Here is a 14,334-nt window from a genome sequence, read left to right on the forward strand (position 1 = left end):
CTAGCTACTTGGTAGGCTGAGGTAGGAGGATGGCTTGAGCCCAGGAGTTCAAGGTTTTAGTGATCTATGATTACACCACTGCACTCCAGCCTGGGCAACAGAGCAAGACCCTGTCTCTAAAAAAAAAAAAAAAACAAAGAAAAAAATGCTACTTGGGTTGGGAAGTGTCATAGTAGTAACTCATAAGAAAATGGTAAATGATCATGAATATTTGGGATGAATTTTTCCCCAAAAGAAAGCCATTCTGAAGAACAAAGATTTAATTATTCAACCTGCAAAAATGTGTCATTGATGATCATCAAGAGAAGAGGAAAAGTGATTGGCAAATGCCTCCAATGCCTAGTACCCTGATATTGGTTGGCAAAACTTATAAGCTAAGCTTGGTGAAGGTACTGTGCTGAAACTTCGGTCACATGACTCTGAGAGTTTCTTAGTCCAGGCCCTTCCGATCTGGACAACATCTGAATAAGTAACCAGGTGGCAAGTGTGGACATGATGGCTGCTAAGGATTCCCACTGACACTGAGATCCTCACGGGAGGAGGTTTCCTGCTGCCACAGATGCCAACAGTAGTGTTCAATAAAATGTTATCTGCACGGAGGATCAGGGGAGCTTAGGACAAACACATAGTCCTGTTTAAGGGGAATGCATGTCAAGAGTGCAAGCCTAACCCCTTCTTCCTTGCAAATGAATGGACACATGAACAGCCCTTCAGGATCTAACCTGTTTGTAAGTTAATGAGCTTTCTTAGTTACCAAAATGACTTCTTCCAAATGGGATGTGTAAATATTATTTATTGAGCATCAACTATGTATAAGTCAGGGGCAAGCGAGGATGAATAAGAACTGATTCTACCCTCAAGAAAGTTACAGCATAAGAGGGGAATACCCCTGCATGAATGGTTCATTGCAATACTTTGTAAGTGTGATCACACACTACATGATTATTATTATAATCAGACTGTGTTGTAACAGTGGAGCTAGCCAGAGGGTCCCGTGAAACACAGGGGCATTCTTAACAGGGGAGAGTCTTCCTGGCATAGGTGGCACCTGAGTGTAGTTGGGAAGAATGAGGGAGGCTCACTGGAGAGAGGAAGGGAGGTGAGAGGTAATGAAGGAGTCGGGGTTGAGTCATGGAGGGTCATACCTGCCACTTGAAAGCATTTAGACCCTGTTCAGTTTCAGGCAATAAAAAAAATCATCAAAAGGTTAAAAGTGTGGTCTGACATCAGATTTATATTTTAGGTAATATTTTAAGTTTTCTGTTGCTCCCTCAACAAGTTGCTATGAACTTAGAGACCTAACACAAATGTATTATCTCACAGTTTGTAGTTTAGAAGTCCAGCTTGGCTCAACTGGTTTCTCTCTTCCAGGATTCACCAGGCTGAAATCAAGGTGTCGGCTGGCTAGACTCTGATGGGGAGGCACTGGGAAGAATCCACTTACTCATTCTGTTGTTGGCAGAATCTAGTTCCTTGCTGTTGTAGGACTGAGGTTCCCATCTCCTTGCTGACGGCTGCCCTTGGCTCCCAGAGGCCTCCTTCCTGGGTGTGCACACAGCCTCTGCATCTCAGAGCCATCAGGGTGCGTGTGCCCTCTAGCTTCTCTTGCTTCCCGCTGCAGAAAGTTCTCTGTTTTTAAGGGCTTATGTGATTAGATTGTGCTCACCTGAATAACCCAGGCTAATTTCCCTATTTTAAGATCCATAACCTTAATTACATCTGCAAAGACCTATTACCTAATAAGGTGACATAGTCACAGCTTCTAGGGATTAATTGTGGACATCTGGGGGTGGGGCATTAGTCTGCTTACCACAGGCGTCCAGGTAGCTTCTAAGGAGTAGAGGAGTCCTCTCACATCCGTGCTGCGTCTGCCTTTTCTTTCTTTTTTTTTAAATAGCTTTATTGAAGTATAATTTATATGCACCCATTTTATGTGTATAAAATTCAGTGATATTTACTAATTTATGAAGTTGTGCAACCCTTACTACAATCTGGTTTTAGAACATTTCCATCAACCCAAAAAGAGTTTCCATGCCTGTTTGCATTCAGTTGGCTATTCCTACCTATTCTCTCTTTTAGGCTCATCTTTTAATGCTACTGTTGAAGGCTCAGATGCCAAGGCCTCCCGTTCTCACACGTCTCCAGTCACCACCACAGCCCTGCAGGGCTGCTTAGCTGGTGTTGGCTCCATGGCCAGCTCATGGCATCAGAGCTGGGCCCAACTCGTGGAACATGCTGTTTTCTCTACTCAGTCTTTGGAATAGAAGCTTTAAGAGAAAACCAGGTCTAGGAATGTTGGCAAGGCCAATACAAATATTGCAGTGTAGCAGCTGTGAAATATTAACAAAGTTCCAGGTTCTATTTAGCTCAAGAAACTGCCAGAAGTACTATGTGGTTTTTTTTTTTTTTAATTTAAGCTTGTTTTTTAAACTTCTGCAGAAGGAAGATAGAAAATTGTGTTGGATATCTCAAAAACCCAAAGCTATACCAGCTTTTTACAGTTTGAAGGACAAAAGAGGAATTTTGGACAGGAAATCTCATAAATTTCATTGCAAAGCAGGTTCATGTGAAATGATTGACAAGTAAAATCAGTGAAGTAGCATTAGACTCCTACACTGATCATGACAAATAATTTCTTGTAATTATTAAAATGTATTTCATAATTCTTGACAAACAAGAAGGCTTATGTTTTAGAAGGGTAACAAAATAAGTTGTCAGCAAGACCTTATCTGTTTTCACTGAATGGTAGGAACATATACCAGAACTTAAAATTAGGAACAGAGGAAGGCCACATATAATCTTTTTTTAAATAATAACAGCTTTATTGAAATAATACATATAGCATAAAGTTTACTTTTTCAAAGTGTACAATTCAGTAGTTTTGATTTTTAGTGTATTCACAAAGTTGTACATCAATCACCATTATCTAATTCCAGAATGTTTTCTTTCTTTCTTTTTTTTTGAGATGGTGCTACACCATGTTGCCCAGGCTGGTCTCGAACTCCTGGGCTCCAGTGATCCCCCTGACTCAGCCTCTTGAGTAACTGGGATTATAGGCCTGCACCACTGCACCCAAATTCCAGAATATTTTCATCACCCCAAGAAGAAACACCATACTCACCATACTCAGGCACTCTCCATCTCCTCCGCACTCCCCAAATCCCTGACAACCTAATCTAGTTTTTGTTGCTATGGATTTGCCTATTCTGAACAGAACACATGTAAAGTTTTTGCCTAATCTGATTAATATATAGATTCTGGCTGGGCTCAGTGGCTCATGCCTGTAATCCTAGCACTTTGGGAGGCCAGGAGTTCAAGACCAGCCTGAGCAAGAGTAACACCCTTGTCTCTAAAAAAAATAGAAAAAAATTAGCTGGGTGTGGTGGCATGCGCCTGTAGTCCCAGCTACATGGGAGGCTGAGGCAGGAGGATCACTTGAGCCCAGGAGTTTGAGGTTGCAGTGAGCTGTGATGAGGCCACTGCATCCGAGGCTGGGTGACAGAGCTAGACTCTTTCTCATAAAACAATTTTTTATAGGTTCTATTTTTATAGATATATAACTTTTCATCTCAGCAAAAATGAAAGATTTAGAACATAATTCCTGAACCTCCCAGACATTATTTTAGGTTCAAATGATTTATTTCAGCTTCTACTTTTTTTTTATGAGACAGAGTCTCACTCTGTCACCCAGGCTAGAGTGTCATGGTGTTAGTCTAGCTCACAGCAACCTCAAACTCCTGGGCTCAGGCAATCCTCCTGCCTCAGCCTCGCAGGTAGCTGGGACTACAGGCATGTGGCACCATGCTTGGCTAATTTTTTGTTTCTATTTTTAGTTGCCTAGCTAATTTTTTTTCTATATTTAGTAGAGATGGGGTTTCGCTCTTGCTCAGGCTGGTCTTGACTTCCTGAGCTCAAGCAATCCTCCCGTCTCGGCCTCCCAGAGTGCTAGGATTACAGGTGTGAGTTACCGTGCCTGGCCTATTTCAGCTTCTACTTAATTAAAGCTGATCTCTTACTAGAAATCTTGGGGACATTACTATCAACCTTACAGAAATAAAAAGGATTATAAAGGAATACAATGAACAATCATATGTCATTAAATTAGACAACTTAAGTGAAATGGGCTAAGTCCTAGAAAAACAAAAGCTACCAAATTTCAAGGAGAAATAGAAAATCTGAATAGACCTATAATAAGTTAGAGATTGAATTAGTAATGAAAAAACCACCCACAAAGAAAAGCCCAGGCCCAGATGGCTTCACCAGTATATTTGACCAAATATTTAAAGAAAAATTATTAAATAATACCAATTCTTCTCTATCAAAAAATAGAAGAGGAGGCCACACTTCCCAACTCTTTCTATGAGGCTAGTATTTATTACCTTGATACCAAAACCTGACAAAGATACCATAAGAAAGAAAACTATAGATCAATACCTCTTATGAATATAGAGGCAAAAATCTTCAAACAAATAGTAGCAAACAGAATCCAGCAACATATCGAAAGGAGAGAGTGCTCCATGGTCAAGTGAGATTTATCCCAGGAATGCAAGGATGGTTTAACATCTGAAAATAAATTAATACACCACAGTATTAAAGTAAAGAAAAAACTCAATCATCTCAGTAGATGCAGAAAAAAAACCTTTGTCAAAATTCAACATTCTTTCATAATAAAAAACATGCAACAAACTAAAAATAGTGAACTTCCTGTACCTGATAAAGAGCATCTATGAATAACCCATGGCTAAAGTCATACTTAATGGTGAATGTTCCTGAAAGATCAGAACAAAACAGGGATGTCCACTCCTGCCACTTATATTCTACATCATGCTGGAGATTCCAGCCAGGAAAATTAAGCAAGAAAGTGAAATAAAAGACATTTAGATTGGAAAGAAAGAAGTGAAACTATCTCTATTTGCAGACGACATGATCTTGTATACAGAAAATCCTAAGGAACCCACTAAAAAATTAGAACTATATCACTGATCACCAGGGAAATGCAAATCAAAACCTCTAAAGAAAAAACATGAACTATGCTTTTTGTCTGCTCTCACATCACAACAACAATTACTACAGAAGACTTCTGTGACCAAATTTAGGGGGGCCCCCACACACCAAGAAAGCAATCAGTTCTGTAGTAGACAGCAGCTGGGTGTCCTCTAATTCAATTCCAATGCTATCTGGAGATAGCATCGGCTCCCACAGGTTGAAGGGACAGTCCCACAAGACTGCCCTCCCCTCACTTAAGACATCAATCACAAGTCTGGGCTTCTGGAACTTCTGACCAACCAGCTTCAAGATGGGAAACTTGTGTTTACTGGTTTGTTATAAAGGATATTACAAAGGATTTAGATGAAGAGATGTGTAAGGCAAGGCATGAGGGAAGGGGCCTGGAGCTTCTAGACACTCCCCCAGCACTCCACCCTCCAGGAACCCCCATGTATTCAGCTCTATGGAAGCTCTCCAAAGCCTGTCCTCGTGGGCATTTTTTGGAGACTTCACTGATTGACAACTGTGTGGAACTGTGACTGGACAAGAAGGGTATAATCTAATATTATTAATAGTAGACTGAGTGGGGAATCCCAGCAAGGCCTGCCTGTCGAGATTCTTCTTGGCTTCTTTGTGTAGCATTCCTTCAGAGTATGGGGCAGGATTCCTTCCGAAATGAGAGTCTTATGACCTGCAATCAGACAAGGCAGGTCAGAGAATTTCTTTATGGCCAGCTCCAAGACTGGCCATAAAGGAAGTTTCCTGCCTTGGGGAGAAAAAGGAGCAGGTAAAAGGAGGGCAGGGGAAAGTCAGAGAGAGAGAGAGATTCTGTTGACTGAGGCCTGCTTCTGAGGCCTAAAGTGCCCCAACATCCTAACAAGGGCCATGGGAGTTATGAGCCAAGAACTGGGGTGAAAATTTATCTGTCTATCATCTATCTATCTATTTCATAACATCACAAAACCACAGTGAGGTATCACCTCATACCTGTTAGAATGGCCATTTTGAAAAAACCCAATAATAATAAAAAACAAAACTAGTAAATAACAGGTGTTGGCAAGAATGTGGAGAAATTGGAGTCTTTATGCACTGTTGGTGGGAATATAAACTGGTATAGCCACTGTGGAAGACAATACAGTGGCTCTTCAAAAAATTAAAAATATAACTACCATATGGTCCAGCAATCCCATTTATGGGTATTTCTTCAAAAAAACTGAAATCAGAATCTCAAAAAGATATCTTCACTCCCATGTTCATTTCAGCATTATTCACAGTAGCTAAGAGTTGGAAATGAGCAAAATGTCCATCAACAGATGAATGCATAAAGAAAATGTGGCATATGCATACCATGGAATATTTTAACTCAACTTTTATTGTATTCAAATATACAATGGAATATTATTCAGCTATAAAAAAGAAAGAAATCTTGTCATATGTTACAACATGGATGCACCTTGAAGACATTATGCTAAGTGAAATAAACCAGTCACAGAAGAACAAACACTGCATGATTCCACTTATATGAGGAATCTAAAGTAGTCAAACTCATAGAAACAGAAATTGGAATAGTGACTTCCAGGGGCTGGGGGAAGAGGGAAATGAGGAGTTGCTGTTAATTTGAGTATAGAGTTTCAATCGGGCAAGATGAAAAAGTTCTAGAGATGTGCTAGACAACATTGTGTTTGTAGTTAACAATACCATAGCATACACTTAAAAACTTGTTAAGATCATGTTTCTGCCTTTTAGCTAAGATCAAGTGTAAAAACTTTTTAAGAGGGTACTCACTACCACAATAAAAAAAAAATAGAACTAATTAATGAGAACAGCAAAGTTGCAGGATATAAGGTTAATATGCAAAACTCAGTTGTATTTCTGTACACTTGCAATGGACAATCCAAAAAGGAAATTAAGAAAACAATTCAATTTACAATAGCACCCTCTAAAAAATAAAATGCTTAACAATAAATTTAACAAAAGAAGTACCAAAAGTGTATACTCTGAAACTTTCAAATAATTGTTGAAACAAAGAAAATTTGATTTCTAAGTAAATGGAAAGACACCCCATATTCATGGATCAGAAGATTTAATATTGTTAAGTTTCTCTACAGATTAAACAATCCTTATTGGAATCCCAGTAGTTTCTTTGTAGAAATTGGCAAGTGAGTCCTAAAATTTATATTGAAACTCAGGGGACTCAGAATAGCCAAAACAATCTTGAAAAAGAAAAATAAAGTTGTAGGACTCACACTTCCTAATTTTAAGACTTACCATAAAAGCTACAGTAATGAAGACAGTGTGGTACTGGCATAGGTTAGAACCATGTATCAATGGACGAATCTAAACTCCATAAATAAACCCATACATATGTCAATGGCCAAGATTTTGGATAAAGCTGCCAAGACAATTCAATGAGGGAAAGAGTAGTCTTTGAACAAATGGTGCTATATGCCATTGAACATGTACAAAATATACACATACAAAAAATGAATTTGGAGCTTGTACCTCATACCATATACAAAAATTAACTCAAAATAGATTTAAAAACCCCCAAATATAAGAGATAAAACTATAAAACTCTTAGAAGAAAATGTAGAGATGTCTTCATGGCCTTGAGTTTGACAGTTTTCTTAGCTATGTTACCAAAAGCACAAGCAACAACAACAAAAAATAGACAAATTGCACTTTGTCAAAATTTGAAACTTTTGTGCTTCAAAGGACACCATCAAGAAAGTGAAAAATCTACAGAATAGCAGAAAAATTTGCAAACCATATATCTGATATAGGACTTGTATCCAAAATATATAAAGAACTATTACGGCCGGGCGCGGTGGCTCACGCCTGTAATCCTAGCTCTGGGAGGCCGAGGCGGGTGGATCGCTCGAGGTCAGGAGTTCGAGACCAGCCTGAGCAAGAGTGAGACCCCGTCTCTACTAAAAATAGAAAGAAATTATCTGGCCAACTAAAAATATATATACAAAAAAAATTAGCCGGGCATGGTGGCTCATGCCTGTAGTCCCAGCTACTCGGGAGGCTGAGGCAGTAGGATCGCTTAAGCCCAGGAGTTTGAGGTTGCTGTGAGCTAGGCTGATGCCACGGCACTCACTCTAGCCCGGGCAACAAAGTGAGACTCTGTCTCAAAAAAAAAAAAAAAAAAAAAAAATAACTATTACAACTTAATAATAAAAAGACAAACAATGCAATTAAAAATGGGCAAAGGCAGGAGTTTGAGACTACGGTGAGCTATGATCGTGCCAATGCACTCCAGCCTGGGTGACAGAGCAAGACCCTGTAGAAGAAGAAAGAGGAAAGAGAAGGAGAAATAGAAGCAGGGGAAAGGGGAGGGGAAGGGGGGAGGGCAAGGGGAAGGGGGAGGGGAAAGAAGAAAGAAGAGGAAGAGGAGGAGGAAAATGGGCAAGGATCTGAATAGACATTCTATTAAAAAATGTACACATGGCTCAACATCTTTAGTCACTAGGGAAATGTGAATAAAAAGCAAAAGGTGCTATAACATTTCACATCCACAAGAGTGTCTATAATCAAAAAGTTTATAATAAAGTGTGGGTGAGGATGTGGAGACATCAGACTCCTCATAAACTGCTGGTAGAAATGTAAAATAATAAATAAAAATATCTCCCAGCTCTTAAAATTAGTCAATTTTTAAAATTTAACTGCTCTTGCCTGAAAAATCACACAGTTCTATTGGAAGAGATATAACTCTGCATAGAGATAACAAGGAAGAGTTTGAATTTATCAGGAGAGTGATGGGAAGCTATTTAAGTTTATAAAGCAAGACAGTAACATGAAAGCTATGTTTTAGAAAGATAACCACATTCTGCGATTCTGAAATAGCTACATTTAGGTAGATTGTGAAATATGTGCTACTAATCTTCTCTTAATGAAGCTAAACTTTCTATTCTACAACAGGAATTATTTGCTCTTGTGACAATGATGAAGGTGATTACCAATTCCCTCAAGTATTAAGGATATCCAACTTATATAGGCAAAAATATTTATTGAATGATATAATTGAAAAGTCCTGGATACAGTTGGCTTCAGGAAAATCTGAATGTAAGTGTTCAAATAATGTCATCAGGAATTTGTCTCACCAGTCTCTTGCCTGTGTGAGCTTCATTTTCAGGCAGGCTCTTTTTTCTACCATTTTGTCAACCAGCAGAAAGAAATCTCTTTCCCAGTAGTTCCAACAGTAGTTCCTTGGGAGGACTCTCATTGGTCTAAAATGGGTCATAAGTCCTAATCTAAACTAATCCCTATGGGGAAGAAGAGGTAGGAATATGCTTTGGTTTTCCAGGGTAATGGCAGTGGGGACAGAGGATGGACCAGCCGGGAAAGAAGGCAGTGGAGGCAGAGTGGGCACGAGTTGGTTGCTCAGCAGTGTTGGGAAAGGAAGATCATGTTTATTGAATGCCAGCCATGTGTTGGGCCCTGTGTGGAACAAATAAGACTCAGTCTGGTGGAGGAGTTCGGCATGTAAACACGTATCCAGTGTAGTAATTACAATGTTGGAGGGATGCACCAGGGGCCAGGACTGCAGGGGAGAAAGGACACCATTTGAGGACTGGCTCTGTCTCAGGATGGAGGAGTGTGTCAAGGAAGGCTTCTAAGAGAAGGAAATCTTGATCTGAGTCTTAAAGGATAAGTAGGGCACATAAGTTTCGTAGCAAACAGCAAGAGATTTTAGGCTCATGCAAAGGGCAAAGAGCAGAGTCAAAAAAATTGCTGACCAGAAAAACCACATCTACACCAAAGATATGGCTGGGTGCGGTGGCTCACGCCTGTAATCCTAGCACTCTGGGAGGCTGAGGCGGGAGGATCACTTGAGATCAGGAGTTCGAGACCAGCCTGAGCAAGAGTGAAACCCCGTCTCTACTAAAAGTAGAAAGAAATTAGCCAGACAGCTAAAAATAGAAAAATTTAGCTGGGTTAGCCGGGCATGGTGGCACATGCCTGTAGTCCCAGCTACTCGGGAGGCTGAGGCAGGAGGATCACTTGACCCCAAGAGTTTGAGGTTGCTGTGAGCTAGGCTGATGCCACGGCACTCTAGCCTGGGCAACAGAGTGAGACTCTCTCTCAAAAAAACCCCTAAAGAAACAAAAAACAAACAAAAAGATATATTTAGTTTTGGTCATACAACATTTTCAAAAATTTTTGAATTAGTTGCCAATGTTGAAAGATCTGGAGCTTTCACATAAAAATCCATATTTCCAACTTGTCTTGAAAAACCAGGTTTGGCTACAAAGGGCCAGCATTTCTGCATGGTGACAAATGTCTGGCACGGCCACAGCCTATCCACTCCCTATTATATTGCATCTGCCCTGTATCAGATATTCATGTTACCTGCATAGTCCTCTGTAGTGGATTAAAGATGGCTGCAAATTCTTTGTAACTCTCTACCTCAAAAGGAGGAGTTTATTTCCCCTCTCCTGGAATCAAGGCTGGTCCTATGACTGCTTAACCAATAGGATGTGGTAGAAGTCCTGCCATGACAATTACAGGCCTGTCCTTTCAGAGGACCGGTAGCTTTTGCTTCCTTACTCTTGGGGCACTCTTTCGGAACACTTCCTTCTCAAAACCCTAGAATACTGAGAGATAATAAAATGGTTGTCGTTTTAAGTCACAAAGTTTTAGGGTGGTTTGTTATTTCATAACGGGTACCCAGAATGGAACATCCACCTCTGCCACTTCCCTTGTGGACATTGGAGGGCTCAGCCTCTGCACCAGAGGCCGGAGGGCACACACTGAGCTTGCATAGTGCCAAACAGACAAGACAGGTAGATGGGGAAGATCACGAATAGCTTTGCATGCCAGGCTCAGGAAGTTTTGACTTTTTCCTAGAGAAATTGAGGAGCTGGCAGAGTTTTTTTAAGGTAGGCCTATTATGATCAGATTTACCTTTAAGGATGGTGATTCTAGCAGTGTTATAAAAAATGGATCAGAGAACGGTGTGATGGTGAGCAGATTATTTAGATGGCCAGTGCAGTGGCACAAGCAACTGGACTCAAGTGATGGAGAGAAAGCGGGAGATTCAAGGTCAAGTCTTCCTCCTCCCCAAGGCCCTTCCTGAGGTGCCAATGGGACCTGCAGTCAGAGCCAGGGAACACAGAGACAGGTTGGGAGCTGTCCAGGTGTGTAGCTGGCGCTGCTGATGTGGGTGAAGTAGCATGAGGAGTTGGGTGTGACAAGAAGAGGTGGAGTCCTGGTGAGGTCTGCATATAACATGTCAGACAAGGGAAGAGACACCTGAAGGGGGTGGACAGTGGAAGCCACAGAGGAAAGGAGAGAACCAGGGGAGGGTGGGGTCCCAGCTGCCAAACAAAGAAGACATTCAGAAGGGAGGTAGTAGTCGCAGCGTCAGGCGGTCACCTAAACGTGCTTGTCTGATTCCATGACCAGGGGATTATTGGTGGCCTTGGCAAAGGCAAGTCTGTGTGGAATGGTGATAGCGAAGCCAGGCTCCAGTAGGTGGAAAAGTAGGAGATGAAGAAGTGGAGACAGTGAGTGTAAACAGACCTTTCAAGAAAACTCAATTATGAACAGTAGGAGTGAGATAGGGAAGTGGTTTGAGGTCGCTGAGTTGAGAAAGGTTCCCACAACACACAGAGACTGAGCGTGTTTTTACAAACTGAAAAGAGAGGGTCTGTGGAGAGAGAACTTGGCAGGGCAGGAGAAAGAGGGTAAGCAGGGGAGTCAGGTCACTGAGGAAAGGGAAAGGAATGTATCCCCAGGGGGAGGAATCAGCCCTAGGTCCCCAGAGAACCCCTAACTGTTTGCTAACAGTCTGTAGCTGGAGAGGCTGTTGCTGGTGAGAGCAGAGGGGTTGAAAGAGTTTTCCTTTTGTTTCTCCGTAAAATCGGAGTAGCGATCATGCCATGATGAGGAGGGCAGCCTAGGGGAGATGGCTGGCAAAACGTGGCCGGCAAAGCTGACCCAGGCCTGAGCCTGTAGACCATGTGATCTGGTGTCCTCATATACCTCCTGTGATGGCCAGGATCGGTTCCTGAACGGGGGTCGGCGCCGAGCCTGCAGGCGCGTGGAAGCGCGTGGAAGCCCGTGGACATGACATAGGGGCCACACGGGCAGGGGCCAAGCTACAAGAGTAACCTCTTTTAAACACGACATTGTCAGTTCTTTGCTGGGAGACTTGTGTGGCTTCCCGTTGCCTACAGGAGCAAACTCCTTGAGAGGTCCCTCATGCTCTGCCTCCCGGGGACCTTCCCAGCTTTCTCACCTTCCCTCAGCCCCCAAGCATCAGAGGCTCCAGCCGTGGGGGGGAGCTCTGCACTCCCTAAAATGTCACGATCTTTTCCTGCCTTTATGTGAATGGCCTTTGTCCCTCTCTCCTCTCTTCTCTGCTTGCCAAACTCATATTCAGAACCCAGTTGAAATGTAATGCCACCCATGATCCCACCACCATCTGTGGAGTGTCTCACCTTGGTCGCCCTCTGCTTCAAGAGGACACCTGGACAGTCTGGTTGGACTCATTCATGGGTTTCAGAGTCAGGCAGACTTGGAAGTGAATCCTCGTGGTGACCTTGAGTCACTTATCTCCTCCTGGGCCTTGATTTCCTCATCTGTAAAAGAGGGACAGATACCTATAGGGCCTTGAGACTTTTCAGTGATGGAGTGTTTGTGAAGGCACTTGGCATAGCTCCTTGGATGTAGCATTGCTTGGAGCAGTCAGGACTCTGCATTATAAGAACCCAATGAAAAATCTCCTTTTACGGTTGATTTGTTTGAATGAGGATCCAAAGAAAGTCCACATGTTACAGCTTATGACTCTTTTAATGTATTTCCACCTTGTTCTCTTTTAGTGCCACTTACTGTTGAAGTTGGCCTGTAAAATTTTCTGCATTGTAGATTTAGGTAATTGCTTCCACATGGTATTATTTATCCCTCTTATTTTCTACAAACTAATAGATCTAGAGGCTTGATTAAAAATTATTATCATTATTATCATTTTGGCACAAATACTTTTCGTACGAAGGTGACGCTGCATTACTACGTCATGGCAGAGGCACATGATGTCTGCTTGACCTACTTTTAGTGATGTTAAGGTTAATCAGTGGGTTCTTTTTCCTTCTGGCAATCACAGAAATTTGAACATAATCTGGGTATTAGATGATGTTAAGAAATTACTGCTCAATTTTTAAGGTGTAATACATAATTATGTAAATATATATATACATAATGGTATTGTGGTTAGGTAAAATAAAAATCCTTATCTGATGTTATAGTAACATGCATGAATCTCAAAACATTACACTGAGTGAAAAAAACCAGACCCATATTGTATGATTTCATTTGTATGGAACATTCTAGAACAGGCAAAACTAATCTATAGTGACAGCAAACAGATCAGTGGTTGCCAGGGTCTGAGTCTGGGGATTGATTATGAAAGGACATGAAGAAACTTTTTTCTTTTCCTTTTTTTTTTTTTGGACAGAGTCTTACTCTCTTGCCTGGGCTAGAGTGCCGTGGCATCAGCCTAGCTCACAGCAACCTCAAACTCCTGGGCTCAAGCGATCCCCCTGCCTCAGCCTCCCGAGTAGCTGGGACTACTATATATATTTTTAATTGTCCAGGTAATTTCTTTCTATTTTTAGTAGAGACAGGGTCTCGCTCTTGCTCAGGCTGGTCTCAAACGCCTGACCTCAAGTGATCCTCCTGCCTTGGCCTCCCAGAGTGCTAGGATTACAGGTGTGAGCCACTGCACCCGACGGACATGAAGAAACTTTTAAGGGTGATAGAAATATTTTATATTTTGATTATGGTGGTAATTACATGGGTATGTACATTTGTCAAAACTAATTGAGCCATGTACTTAAAATGAGTGTGTTTTAATGTATGAAAAAAAAATTTTTTTGAGACAGGGTATCACTTTGTCACCTCAGCTGGAGTGCAGTGGTGTCATCATAGCTCACTGCAACCTCAAACTCCTGGGTTCAAGCGATCTTCCTGCCTCAGCCTCCTGAGTAACTGGGACTACAGGTGCATGCCACCATGCCCAGCTAATTTTTTAATTTTTTTGTAGAGACGGGTCTTGCTTTTACTCAGGCTAGTCTGGAACTCCTGACCTCAAGCAATCCTTCCACCTCAGCCTCCCAAAGTGCTAGGGTTATAGGCGTGAGCCACTGCACCCGACCTGTATGAAAATTGCGATGTATTTTATTGTGTGTAAGTAAAGTTGATTGTAAAAGGAAATAAAATAAAGTTACAACTAGAATAGAATAAAAAGAATCTATTCAGAATAATCACAGAACTATAATATGCCTATGGGGGGAAAATGAATAATCTATAAGACTTTTTAGAAAAAATTATAAAATTATATTA

The sequence above is a fragment of the Lemur catta genome, chromosome 2 (assembly GCF_020740605.2).
Source record: "Lemur catta isolate mLemCat1 chromosome 2, mLemCat1.pri, whole genome shotgun sequence".
NCBI lineage: Eukaryota > Metazoa > Chordata > Mammalia > Primates > Lemuridae > Lemur > Lemur catta.